Source organism: Hemitrygon akajei, chromosome 15, assembly GCF_048418815.1.
Source record: "Hemitrygon akajei chromosome 15, sHemAka1.3, whole genome shotgun sequence".
In the NCBI taxonomy this organism is placed as follows: domain Eukaryota; kingdom Metazoa; phylum Chordata; class Chondrichthyes; order Myliobatiformes; family Dasyatidae; genus Hemitrygon; species Hemitrygon akajei.
In genome coordinates, this window is record NC_133138.1 from 63,009,914 (window position 1) to 63,024,045 (window position 14,132).

At 40.4% G+C, this 14,132-nt stretch overlaps 1 protein-coding gene and 1 long non-coding RNA gene across 2 annotated transcripts in view; one reads left to right on the forward strand and one right to left on the reverse strand.

The window, feature by feature from the left end:
• Window positions 1-14,132, reverse strand: part of LOC140739410 (uncharacterized) — a 972,090-nt gene that overhangs the window by 548,002 nt on the left and 409,956 nt on the right. The window lies entirely within an intron of this gene.
• The window catches only part of afap1l1a (actin filament associated protein 1-like 1a), a 192,331-nt gene that overhangs the window by 441 nt on the left and 177,758 nt on the right, over window positions 1-14,132 (forward strand). The window lies entirely within an intron of this gene.

A 14,132-nucleotide genomic window follows, 5' to 3' on the forward strand; every position in this document is an offset into this window, starting at 1 on the left:
GAAGCTCACCGTGGAAATCGATTTGATTCCAGATGCCGTTGCTGTGTAACACCTGGGGTCCATCCGAAAGCAGAGATTTATATACCATCTTTCTCTCGAGTTCTCTCTCAATGCCTCAAAGTCCACTCTAGGCAAATGATAAAGTCTGTTTTCAAAACTGCTCTCCTCTGGCCCTCTCGGAAAGTACGTTATTTGTTTCCTTTTCCCAATCCCTGTGAAGTCGAACAGAAGGATAAACAAAAGAAATGCAATCAGAGGTCCAGAAAATGCTTGTCTGGTGCTGTAACTGACTACTGTAGCAATCTTTATATTTTATTTGGCTAGTAGATAAGCATCTCCCCGTCGTCCCCTGCATGCCACGACTTTGACTCTCTGACGAAGCAAAACCCTCTCGCCTTCACTTTGCCAGTGAAAACAGCGATAATGACATTGGGGTTGATCTGTTGAACTGACACATCGAGATCTCATTACAGTGACAAATACTTGAACCCTGGTTGCAAGTACGAGTGGGGATATCACTGCTGCTGATGAGATCATCCTCAGCGCCCCGAGTTGATCTCTCATCTGCTGACCAACACCCAGGTGCGGCCGCGGCAGCTGAGCCCGGTCCCATTTGCAGCGGGTTGCTCACCCACCCAGATGTTCATGTTTAGTGATATGTTGGCAGTAGGCATGAATGAAATAAACTAGAATAGTTAAGTGTGTGTGTGTGGGGGGGGGGGTTAATTTTGTTCTGTCGTGACGTTCAGACGGAGCAGAATTTCACTAACAATCTCCGTGAGAGTTTTAATTTATTTACTTATTTAGGGATACAGTGCGGAATCACTACTCTAGACTGGTGCTCCTAGTTCATTGTTAAGAAGGCATTTGTTACCCATCCCGAATTGCTCATGGCCCAATATTTAGATCATTACAGTGGGAGGCTTCAGGTCCCTGCCGGGGTAGCGTAGTGAGGAGCGTGACACTATTACAGTTCGGAGCCTCGGAGTTATTCCTGGTGTCCTCTGTAAGGAGTCTTTGTACTGTCTCTCCGTGGAATGCGTGGGTTTTCTCCGGGTTCTCAGGTTTCCTCTCACAGGCTAAAGACCTGCCGGGTAGGTTAATAAGTCATTGTAAATTGTCCTGCAATTAGATTAGGATTCATCGACGGCGATGAAGTGTTTTCAGAGGTTGGTAATGAAACATATCTACTTATGTCTGAGAGGCGACTTGGGTCTGCTCCAATTTGCCTACCAGAGCAACAGGTCCACAGCAGATGGCATCTCATTAGCTCTTGACTCAATCCTGGAACACCAGGACAGCAAAGTTGCACACATTGGGATGCTCTTTACTGGCTACTGCTCAGCTTTCCATACCATCATCCCCCCAAACCTAATCAACAAACACCAAAGACCTTGGCCTCAAAACCTCCTTGTGCAATTGGATCCTAGATTTCCTTACTTGTAGACCCCAGTCAGTTCCGATTAGCAACGTCGCCTCCACTACCTCCATCAGCACAGGTGCCTGACCTGCAGACCTTTCCTGGACCCACCGCATGAGTGCAATTGTGAAGAAAGCACAGCAGAACCTCTAAGGAGTCTGCAGAGAATCGGCATGACATCTAAAACACTGACGAACCTCTATAGATGTGTCGTGGAGAGTGTATTGACTGGCTGCATCACATCTGGTATGGAAACGCCAATGCCTTTGAGTGGAAAATCCTACAAAATGTAGTGGATTCGGCCCGGTACATCATGGGTAAAGCCCTCCCAACCACTGAGCACATCTACATGAAACGCTGTCGAAGGAAAGCATCATCAGAGATCCCACCACACAGGATGTGCTTCCTTCTCACTGCTACCATCAGATAGAAGGCACAAGAGCCGCAGGACTCACACCACCAGGCTCAACCACACTCGCCCATCAGGCTCTTGAATAAAAGAGGATAACTTCACTTTCCCTATTACTGAAATATTTCCACAACCAATGATTCTCACTTTAAGGATCCTTTATCTCATTGTCTCAAGTTTCTTTATTACTATTTATTTATGTTTCCATTTACACAGTTTATTGTCTTTCATTGATGCTGTATATAGTTATGATTCTATTGATTTGCTGACTATGCCTGCAGGAAAATGAGTCTCAGGGTTGTATATGGTGACATATGTACTTTGATAATAAACTTTACTTTGAACCTTGAAATCGGGGCTGTCAGGGTTTGCTGGGTGCTGCAGCTTGAAGGCCTATTCTGCTATGTACAAACTGTATGTCTAAGTAAACTGGCGACTTCCTCTCATGAAGTATATTACTGGACCATTTAGGTCTTTACAACACTGGATGTTTTGCGTTACCATTACAATTGATGCATTCGGTGTTATTAATTTCACATTATTATTTGTCTTTGTATTTCACAGCTGCTTACGATTTGGTTTAAATTTGGTTTTCTCTTTTGCTGCTCTGGTGACTTGTCACTTCACCAGCACCGTTCCCTAAGGTGCCAGGAGCCAAATGCATGTCCGTGAATGTGGGGAAAGTGTTGAAAGTAGGTTCATGTGGTGGAGCATTTTTTAAGGAAATGTATGTGAGTAAAGATGAAAATAACACTAAGTTATGTTAAGTTGGGCAGGAAAAGACATCTGGAAGAAATAGGTTCTACAGAGCCTTCAGATGAGAGAAAACAACAATTAACAAATTGCAGAGAATGCTGACAGTTTTGCCAAGTGTTATTCATCATTGTACTGGAATTGACCCCCACCTTGAATGTTGCAGTCACTTCTACTCACCTAACAGTCAGCTCTGTTGTTGGTACAGGGAAAAGCAAAATACTAATCTCTAATATGCTATAAAATGATAATAGAATGGTATATGGTATAATATATAGTATAATTTAGAGCAGTATTTTATATAATATTGAACTGCAACTGAAAGGCAAGTTCTTGACCATTGTCAAACAGTATCAGTATGGTTATTCCTTGTGCAGGGTGGTTATGATGAAAATATGTTTGAAATTTTTAACCTGAGTCGTATGATAAAGGCAACAAGACAACAAAAGGTGCTAACTGGAAGCTTTCTTGAAGAAGGATGCATTTACTGAAATATTAACTGTTTACTTAGTAAGAATTATTGTATTGAAATTCATCCTCGTTACATTTGGTTGATCATTCAATATTTCTCATTGTTAGTGAATCTATGATGTAATTATGTGTATGCTGTATTTTATTATTGTATAACATCACAGAGGATGAATCAGTAATGTAGGGGAGTATGTGGACATCATTTATATTTTGTTCTCTATATTCCTGACTCAGGTTAGTGCTAGCCTGGGTAGTGAGTTTATTTGTCAGCTTTGCCAGAAACCTTTGAGCAGCAAGCAGCGTCCTTGGCTTGCTATAGTTCTCTTTGATGGACAGCTCTGCAGCGCAGTCTCAGATTCCTAATTTATATTGGCCTTGATGAGTAATTGAGGTTCAGACTATTAGGGGTGTGTGTGTGTGTGTGTGTCTTGCAGCTGGCAACCTGTGGTCTGGAACTGCCTTTCCTTAGACCTGAATCATTTCAAATATCAAGGCTTTTGAACCAAAGGGGATAACTTCACTCAACTTCACTTGCCTCATCATTGAAATATCCCACAACCTATGAACTCACTTTCAAGGACTCTTCATCTCATGTTCTTGATATTTATTACATTATTATTACTCCTTTCTTGTATTTGCACAGTTTGTTGTCTTTTGCATACTGGTTGAACACCCAAGTTGATGTGATCTTTCATTGATTCTGTTATGGTTATTATACTATGGAATTATTGAGTACGCCTGCAAGAAAATGAATCTCAGGGTAGTTGATGGTGACATATGTACTTTGATAATAAATTTACTTAGAACTTGAATATGATGAGTGTAAGTGAGATGAGGTGGGTGTAGTGGGAGAGTGAGATTCTTGATTTTTCTTGTAACTTTGGCAGGAAATCTGCAGCAGCAACACAAACAGCTGTTCATTTCTGTTCTCCACGGATTCCATAGACCTGCCATGCTTACTGCAGGAGATCATGGAAATTGATTCAGAGATCCTAACTATTTATATTTAATATGCTTTAACATAAGAGCTACATCTGTTTTAAGTGTGGTAAATGTCTATTAAGAAAGTCAATAGCGTATATAATTTAGTCATCAAGTCATACAGCCCACTAAGTCCATGCTTACTGTGAAGCACCGATTTACACTAATCATACACTGATTTTTATTCTAATAACCACCCCCCCCCCCCAATTCTATCATTCATCTACACACGAGGGGCAGTTTACAATGGACAATTACCCTCCCAACCAATACATCTTTGCTTTGTGGGAGAAATCCAAAGCATTCTGAGACTCACCTAGTCACACGGAGAATGGGCACATTCAATGCAAACAGTACCCAAGGTCAGGATAATATGTGCAGCAATGACTAGCGAATAATACTTAATCTGAAAAGTGCTGTGTTTGTCTATACAAACCCTGAGCAATGTATGTCTTTCAGGGTAAAGTATCAAAGTGTTTCAGAACAGTACATCAGCATTGCTGTGAACCAGCACATAGAATGAATCGGGGTGCATCCACTGAACATCTTATAATCAAAAATAGAATATATAAAACATGAATTGGGCCTCACTTGGAATGTGATGTTCTTTTCTGAGTTGCTTGCATAATGTGTGACAAGGAGGGTCACCAGGCTAATTTCCAATACAAAACATTTTAGTCGTTACATGTGAGAGATGAGGCCTCAGGGATGCACACATTTATAGCTCTTGTAATTAACTAAAAACAAATGTGAAGTTACTGGTGAACATGGTCATCTCTGATATAGAAGGTATATTCCCATATAGCCAAGGGGTTGATTAGGTATAGGTTTGTGGGATGAGAAAGTGAAGATATGCACAGATTGAATAGGCTGGCAGAGCCTATTCATGGATCATCATTTGAAGTAGTATTGTGCCATGTTTAGGTTTGATCTAGGAGCTGATTCTGTTCCCAGAGAATGGTGGACTTCGTATGAGGTTGATCCATATTCAACTGAGTACCTTCAAGCAAGGTCTGGATGTGCTTCTGGCTGAGGCAGATTGCATCTCCTACAAAAAATACCGCTGTAAGTTCCAGTTAGAGATATTTCCATGCTGCGATGCAGAGGAATTGAGCAGATTTTCCAATACACCACGTCCCCTAAGTAAAATGTATTTTATTTTTAATATCTCCTAAGAGATTGTAAAGGGGGATAACTTCACTCAACTTCAACTGGCCTTCTTTGAAATGTTCCCACATCCTATGGACTCAATTTAAAGAACTCTTCATCTTATGTTCTCAAAATTTGCTGGTTTTTTATTTATTATTATTCTTTTTTTATTTTTCTATTTGCACTTCTTGTTATCTTTTGCACACTAGTTGAAAGACCAAATTCATGTGGTCCTTCATTGATTCTGTTATGGTTATTTTCCTATTGTGGATGTATTGAGTATGCCCGCAAGAAAATGAATCTCAGGGTTGTATATGGTGACATATATGTACTTTGATAATAAATTAACTTTATACTTTGAATTTAGTAGAGGAGGCCAGGGACTGACATGTTGGAATGGAAATGGGAAGTGGAATTAAAATGGGTGGCCATTGGGAGATCTTGCTTCTGGCGGACAGAGCGTAGGTACCTAGTGAAACAGTCTCCCAACCTACATCGGGTCTCACCGATATACAGGAGGCCATACCGGTATACAGTAGATAACCTTAATGGACTCACAGGTGAAGTGTCGCCTCACATGGAAGGACTGTTTGGGGCCCTTAATGGTAGTGAGGGAGGAAGTGTAGGGGCAGGTGTATTACTTGTGACTCTGTTGGGGTCATATACTATGTCCAGTGCTCCCGGTGTGGCCTGCTATATATTGATGAGACCCACCGTAGATTGGGAGACCACTTCACTGAGCATCTACACTTCATCCTCCAGAAACAAGATCTCCCAGTGGCCACCCGTTTTAATTCCACTTCCCATTCCCATTCCAATATGTCAGTCCATGGCTCCTCGCTGTCGTGATGAGGCCTCACTCAGTTTGAAGGAACAACACCTTATATTCCATCTGGGTTGCCTCCAACCTGATGGCATGAACACCGATTTCTTAAACTTCTAGTAATGCCCCCCACTTCACCATTCCCTTTTCAGTCTCTCACCTTATTTCCTTCCTACCCAACAACTCCCTCTGGTGCTCCTCCCCACTTACTCTTTTTCTTTCATGATCTTCTGTCCTCTGTTATTAGATTCCCCCTTCTCCAGCCCTGACTCTCTTTCACCAATCAACTTCCCAGCTCTTTACTTCACACCTCCCCCTCCCATTTTCACCTATCATTTTGTGTTCCTCCCTCCCTTTCCCCCACTGCCCCCATCTTTTAGCTCTACTCCTCATCTTTTTTTCTCCAGTCCTGCTGAAGGGTCTTGGGCTGAAATGTGAACTGTATTAATAGATGTTGCCTGGTCTGCTGAGTTCCTCCAGCATTTTGTGTTTGTTGCTTAGATTTCCAGTATCTGCATATTTTCTCTTGTTTGTATTTTTTTGGTAATGTTTAGTTTATTTTCCTGTCGTGCATGAATAAAAGCATCTTTTTTCATTCAAATCTGAGATTTATTTTTGTAAAAGTGTATTTTCAACCAATTTTATAAACAAAGAACAATAATTTGGGACAGAATCCAGTAATCATTGTAATTACGTTTTCCCAGAATGGTGTGCAGTAAGTAACAAATATTCACGAGACTGCTTCACATAAAATCTCAAAAATCCTGAATATATAACAATAGCACCAAAATTCAGGAATTATTTCATGGGTGTTCTAAGTTGGTATGGAAGTGAATGGATTGATTATTCTTGAACCAAAAAACAGCGCTGTATGAAGGATGCTCCAAATAATGATCAACAAATCCTGAAAAAAGTAGAAGTATTCAATTGTTCAACAACATGTGTGGTGCAGGAAACAGTGTCAATTATGAAATCATAGATCTTTCATCTGTTCTGGTCAAAAGTCATTGACATAAAGTGTTAAGTCGGATTTGCCTTCTTTGTGCTGAGAACTATCGGCATTCTCAACTTTTTTAAATCATGACTTCCATCAAATGCAAAACCTTTTCATTGCCAAAACTAGCTTCTTTGCCACATAACATGAGTGAATCTGCAGATGCTGGAAATAAATAAAAACACAAAATGCTGGCAGAACTCAGCAGGCCAGACAGCATCTATGGGAGGAGGTAGTGACTACGTTTCAGGCTGAAACCCTTCATCAGGAAGGGTTCAAACCCTTCATCTTTGCCATACAAGTATTGTTTGTTAATTAGCAGGATGCAAGTGTTCATTGCCCATCAAATGGTGGGTAGAGGCAATCCTTCTTCTTGATCCATTGTAGACTTTATAGTAAAGATAAGTAGTTCTGGTTAATGAAAGAATTTCAATGTTTCCAAGACAAGATAACATTTGAGCTAGAGAACAACTTGCAAGTGCTCCCTTTGACTCTGGTAGTAGACGTCTTGGGATTGAGTAGTGCCTTATTTATTGTGGCAAATTAGGTGTCAATCATAGTGGTTTTTTCATGGATACTATCAAATTTATTGATATTACTGGAGCTACAGCTACTCAAGAAAGTCTAAAGTATTCTATCATGCTGTTGACCTGTGCTGGTTGTGGATAGTAAAATGGCTCCATAGAGTCAACGGATGAATTACTCACCTCAAGATAATCTGTTCTTCCAACCATAGCGGTTACGTGACTTCACCTGTTATTGCCAGTCATAGCAACCCCTGAGCTGTAGATGAAAGGAGACTTTTTGTTGGCAATATTTTGAGAAGGTGGTTTGATGTTCTTTGAAAAGGAGATACCGGTAGATCATTTTCAGGCACTTGTAAGGATTAAATATCACTTGCTGCATATCAGCCCATGTGTGAAAGTTGCCAAAGTTGAACTGCCCGTGGCCACCTACAGCTTTATTATCTGAGGAGTTTTGAATAAAATCGAACAGTGTGAGTCATCAGTGAGGATCTTCACTCTTTATCTAATGATTATTTATGAAATCACTGATTATAGCCTGGCCTAGGTGCTGCATTGATATTTCTTTATAATGGGGAGATCGGTGACTGAAGGAAGAGCCCCAGTTCAATGTTATTTCTTACAAGAATATACAGGCCTTGCAACCTCAGTAGGTTTCTCCTTGTTTTTCTATTTGCTTCCAAAACACCATAAGGATAAACTGCAGGTGGTTCAGAGGAATCATTAGGTATTGCTGAGCATCCCACACCCATCAGATTTAGCTACATAGCTGCCAGGTATATCCTCAGCTTCCTTTCCTTGTGGCATAACATGTCCGGCTGTCCAACATTCCAAGCTCAAATCGGATGTTTCATGTGCAGACCTATACAACCATTGGGGTAATTAATATTGGTATCTTGTGCAAAAGTCTTAGGCACCATAGATTTTTTTATATAAATTTTGATTTATGCTTTTTTGTCTTCTACATTCATATGTCAGAAGAAAAGAGCAAACTTTAGATTTCCAAGTATTATTTTTTAAGAAAATTAAATGTTATAGAGAATTTGTAATATTTTGTTAAATAAAGTAACGGATTAAATTATAGACCACTTTTTAAATAAGAACTTGATTACATTATACGTACATGTGCCCAGTGCATGATTAAACTAAAGTAACAAACAAAATGTTCATGATCAAAGACATAATGAGATGAATAAACTTAATCGATTAACTGAAACACAAACGGGTATAGAAGGAATCAAACGATGTAGGACAACTAAACTAAAGGGTGAATGTGTGGCAGTTTGACCTTCAAATCACCAATTCATACACCATGGCAAGAGCAAGCATAGCAACGAGCAACAAGGTGGTCATCCTGCAACAGCAAGGTCTCTAACAAGCAGATATTTCGTGGCAGACAGGAGTTTCTGTTTAAGCTTTTCTGAAGAAGCACAAAAACGGCCAATGTTGAGGACCAGAAATGCAGTGGTTGCCCATGGAAAATGAGACAAGAGATGCATCAGACTGATGACCCTACTAAATCGGAAGAAGTCCAGCACTTCTATCAACTCTGAACTCACTGGAAAACAAGTACACCTCTAAATGGTCTGGAGAAATCTAGTCAGAAGTGGTCTTCATGGACGAGCTGCTGCCAAAAAGTCATTCCTCTGAAGTAGATTCAAAGCTGAGTACACCCAAAAATACAAGGACTGGACTGCTGAGCAATGGCAGCAAGTGCTCAGGACTGATGAGTCAAAATTTGATACTTTTGGCTCAACAAGGAGTCAGTTTGTCCGTAGAAGAGCTGGAGAGTGCTACATTATTAAGTAGCTGCAGCCAACAGTGACGCATGGTGTGGGTTCCCTGTAGGTTTGGGGTTGCATTTCTGAAAATGGAGTTGGTGATCAATACCATTGGGAAGGGGTCCGATCAGTCCTAACTTCATTCTACAGCAGGACAATGACCCCAAGCACGTGGCCAAGGTCATAAAGAACTATCTTCAGCAAAAGAACAAGGAGTTCTGCAACAGATGGTATGGCCTCCACGGATCCCTGATCTCAACATTTTCGAGGCTGTCTGGGATTACCTGGAGAGACTAAATCAAGCGAGAGTCTGCAGAAGAACTGTGGCAAGTTCTCTAAGATGCTTGGAACAACCTTCCAGCAAATTTTCTTATAAAACTCCATGACAGTATACCTAATTGATGCAGTTATAAAGACAAAGGGTGGATGGTCACACCAAACATTGATTTGATAGCATTTTTTTACTGTCTACAGCACTTCACAATTTTTTTGATAATTAAAAACTTTTTATTTTTATTTTATTTCACCTTACAGAATATTTTTATATGTGCCTACAACTTTTATGCAGTACTTTATATGCAAAGAATGTTTGGAAAAGTATCTGGCTTTACACGTTGAGGCCAGTTGGGCCGTTGAGCAACTGGCCAATCCAACCTGTCTGGTCTGTTGGTGCTTGTGACGCGCCTCCTCTATGTTGGCAAGACCTACATAGTGTAGACTAGGCAACTGAAGACAGCTTGCAGTTCTCTGCGAAAACATCAGACATCTTGAGCTTCTGGATGCTTCCCTTCCCACTCTCTGTCTGTTCTTATCCTTCTCTACTCTGAGGCCAAATACAAATTAAAGAATGGAGCTTCACATTCTGCTTGGGGAGCCTGCAACCCAATGGTGCAAGCACTGATTCTTTACCCCTCCCACCTGTCCACTGAGGTTCTCTTTCCCTTTGTTTACCTTTTCCATCCCTACTCTTCTCACCCCTTTCCCCTCCCACTTCATTTTTCTCCCACCTCATACCTCTCCCATGGTTCACCTTTACTGTACTTCCCCCAGCTAGTTTTGTTTGCCTGTCTTCTGTCCTTCATTGGTTTCCACTTACCAACTTCTGTCTCACTCCTCTCTCTCGCTTTTACAGTGTCTTAGGCATGAGAAAGTCTTAGGCATGGTAGTATGTATACCTAAGACTTTGCACTATACTGTATTTGTCAACGTGGAGTGGAGGGCGAGTTAGTAAATCTGGTGGGAGCAATGGATGTTGGGAATGGCAATAGTGGAGTGCTGTGAGAGGGGTGTGGGACAGATGGCAGAGATAGGGTGTCAGAGCAGAGGGGTGGTGTGGGTGCAGACACACCAGGAAAGGTCATTTGATTCCAAACAATTGATTTATCGATCATTACAGAATGGCTCTCTGGTGCTTCCTGCTCCCTCCCTTCTCCCTTTCCTCTATCGAAATATATACACACACACACACTTACTGTATCTTACTGTGACATCCTTATCCTTGGAATACAAGAAAGATTAATTTTAACATTGCCTCCCCAACGCTAAGGCCATCTTCAAAAGGCAATGCCTCTAACAGGCAGCATCAATTATTCATCGTTAGGGACACCCACCACCCAGGACATGCCCTCTTCTCATTGCTACCATCAGAGAGGAGGTGCAGGAGCCTGAATGGCCAATGGACATGTGAACACTACCTCACTATTACTCTTTCTTGCATTACTTATTTAATATTTTATTACATTATAGTTTATTTTTGTAGTGCAGGCACAAAACAACAAATTTCGTGATGAGCCAGTAATAATAAATCTGATTCTCTGATTCATAACTTCCAAGGATCAACTACCTGTGTTATGATTAACTGGATTACAGCTTCCTAAAATCAACTCATTCAATAATCTCACACATGAATTAACCTGAAAGTTAATCTGCTTCAGCTGCCTAACCGGCTGAGTATTTCCTGCATCATTGTTTTACAGGGGTGCCATACTGCCTCATAACAATTTTGAAGCAAAATTAGCCCAAGAAGCATAGGTTGATAGGTTTTATTTGTCAATTTGTATACGTGAGCTGATGGGACAAATTACAGCCAGTACGGACTTGTATCACGCCATGCTAGGCAGGAAGTGACAGAGACAGCAGCAGACAGGAATGAGTGCTTCTATTCTGGGACTCTCATTTCTAACATAAGCATTTGGATTGCATGCAAAAAAGAAATCTCTATATAGCAAAATTATTAATCAGTGTAAGAAAGGAAGGAATTGCAAAGCATCTGATCTTGATGTTAGATAATAGACCTGCTTTAGTTTAGATTTATCGGTGAATCAAAACAGTGAGTAGCATTTGCAGAAAGTAAATGAGAAGAACAAATAAGAAGCATTTTGACTCAGAAGTACAAAGCTGCATTGTGTGTAACAGGGTAACAGCCTAAAATCCTAAAATTATTTTGGATTCAAACGAAGAATTCAGGGAAGCTAACTTACAGAGAGCCGATTTCTTCACTTCTTCATTTTCTTCACTTCTGATTTCCAATTTCCTCACTTTCCTATTTTATGGCTGTTTTCTCTTGTAGTGGAGAAAATATTGAAGTGAATGAAGTTGAGTGGTAACCTAATAGAGGTATGTAAAATTATCAGATGCATAGACAGTACAAATATTTTACGCAGGGCAGGGATATCAAGAAGAAGAGGAGATAGATTTAAGTTGAGAGGAAAGGGTTTTAAAGGGAATTTGAGGGACAAGTATTTTTACACAGAGTTGATATCTGGAATGCATTGTAAAGGAAGTAGTGGAGTCGATACATTTATGAAACAGGCACTTAAATAGGCAAGGCGATGATCTGATATGAGTAAATGAAGTAAGTGTGGATGGGCACAAAGATTGTCATGAACATGCTGGACAAAAGGATCTGTTTCTGTGCTGTAAATCTTTATAACTCTATGAATAAATGAATATAGAATATAGAACATAAAACATAGTATAGTACAGCAGAGAACCTAGCCTTTTGACCCATAATGTAATGCCAAACCAATTAAGCTAATGACGCCTAATTACACTAATCCCCACTGCCTGTACATTGTCCATATCCCTCCATTCTCTGCCTATCTAAGAGCCCCTTGAGTGCCTCGAATACACTTGCCATCACCACCGCCCCTGGCAATGTATTCCAGGCACCCACCACTCTCAATTTTATAGAAAGTTGTCCACACATCTCCTTTGAAATTTCCCCTCTCAACTTAAATGCATGCCCTCCCTTATTAGATATTTTTACCCTGGGGTAAAAGATACTAGATGTCTACTCTTTATAGGCCTTACATAATTTTATGAACTTCTATCAGTCTCCTCTCAGCCTCTATCACTTTAGAGAAAGCAACTCTAGTTTGCCCAACCTCTCTTTACAGCACATGCCCTCTAATCCAGGCAGTATCTGGTGAACCTCTTATGCAGCCTTTCCAAGGTCTCTACCTCCTGCAATGAGGCAACCAGAAATAAATGTAATATTCCAGATGTGGCTTAACCAGAATTTCTGCAGTTGCAGCATAGTTTTCTGAATCTTGAACTCAGTGCCTTTACCAATAAAGGCAATCATGCCATACACCACCTTTACCACTCTACAACACTTTCAGGGAGTTATGGACCAGGACCTCAAGGTCCCTCGGGACATCATTGCTTTTAAGGGTCCTGCCATTGACTGTGCAATTTCCCTTTGCATTAGATTTCCCGAAGTGCAACATCTCACACTTGTCCAGATGAATCTCCATCTGCTGCTTCTCCACCCATATCTGCGCTTGATCTAAATCCCATTGTATCCATTAGCAACCTTCTACACTAGCCACAATGCCACCAGTCTTTGTGTCATCTGCAAACCTATTAATGCACAAATCTATTTCTCTGCAAAGTCACAGATCTCCAACCAGAGTAAGAGCATTGACCAATACTCTGTCTTCTATGGGCAAACCAATTCTTAAGATGGTCCAATGATTCATAATGTTTTAATAAGCCTATCTTGAGGGACCTACTAAAATCCATAGAGGCAGTATCCACTGACCTACCTTTATCCAGCACCTACACCACCTCCTCAAGAAACTCCCAAGTTAGTAAGACATGAATGACTTATTGGCTCAATTGATGCTAAAACATTAATATAATTCTTGAGTAAATGTGGAATGAGTTACAGTAGTTCAACAAAGTTCTCATCAGTTGTCAAAGGACCTAAAAGAAACTATTTAGGATAAGAGAAGCTAAAGTAAATGAAGCAGGTGTGAAGTTAAAAGGTTTGATTGAGCTGGATTTTATTACGGGTGGAATTTTCTGGTTGTTTTGGTACACAACAACATTTTTGCTTTACTTTGTGCATTGTGAGTTCACAAATGCACTAATACATAGAAACATAGAAAACCTACAGCACAATACAGGCCCTTCGGCCCACAAGGTTGTGCCGAACATGTCCCTACCCTAGAAATTGCTAGGCTTACCTATAGCCCTCTTTGCCCTTATCCTGGCTAACTTAAAATGTTGAAGTGTCAGACCCTGTGGTTTATTAATATTTATTGTGGTTATGTTTGTAGGTGATGTGGAATTAGGAGGGAATATGATAGGTGGATGGAATTATGAAGTTACAAAGGAACATTAGCAGATTAAATGTGTGTGTGGGGAGGGAAATCTGTGGAAGGTTGAGTTCAACAGAGGCAGGTGCAAGTCACTCTTCCAGTCAAAACTGGAGTTCTTTCTAAATAGTGAGAGGCTAGACTGAAGAGTTTTTTTTTAAATCCTACTACACAAATTATTAAGAGCAAAGGAACTTGTTTAATAAGCATCAAAAAGCTATTT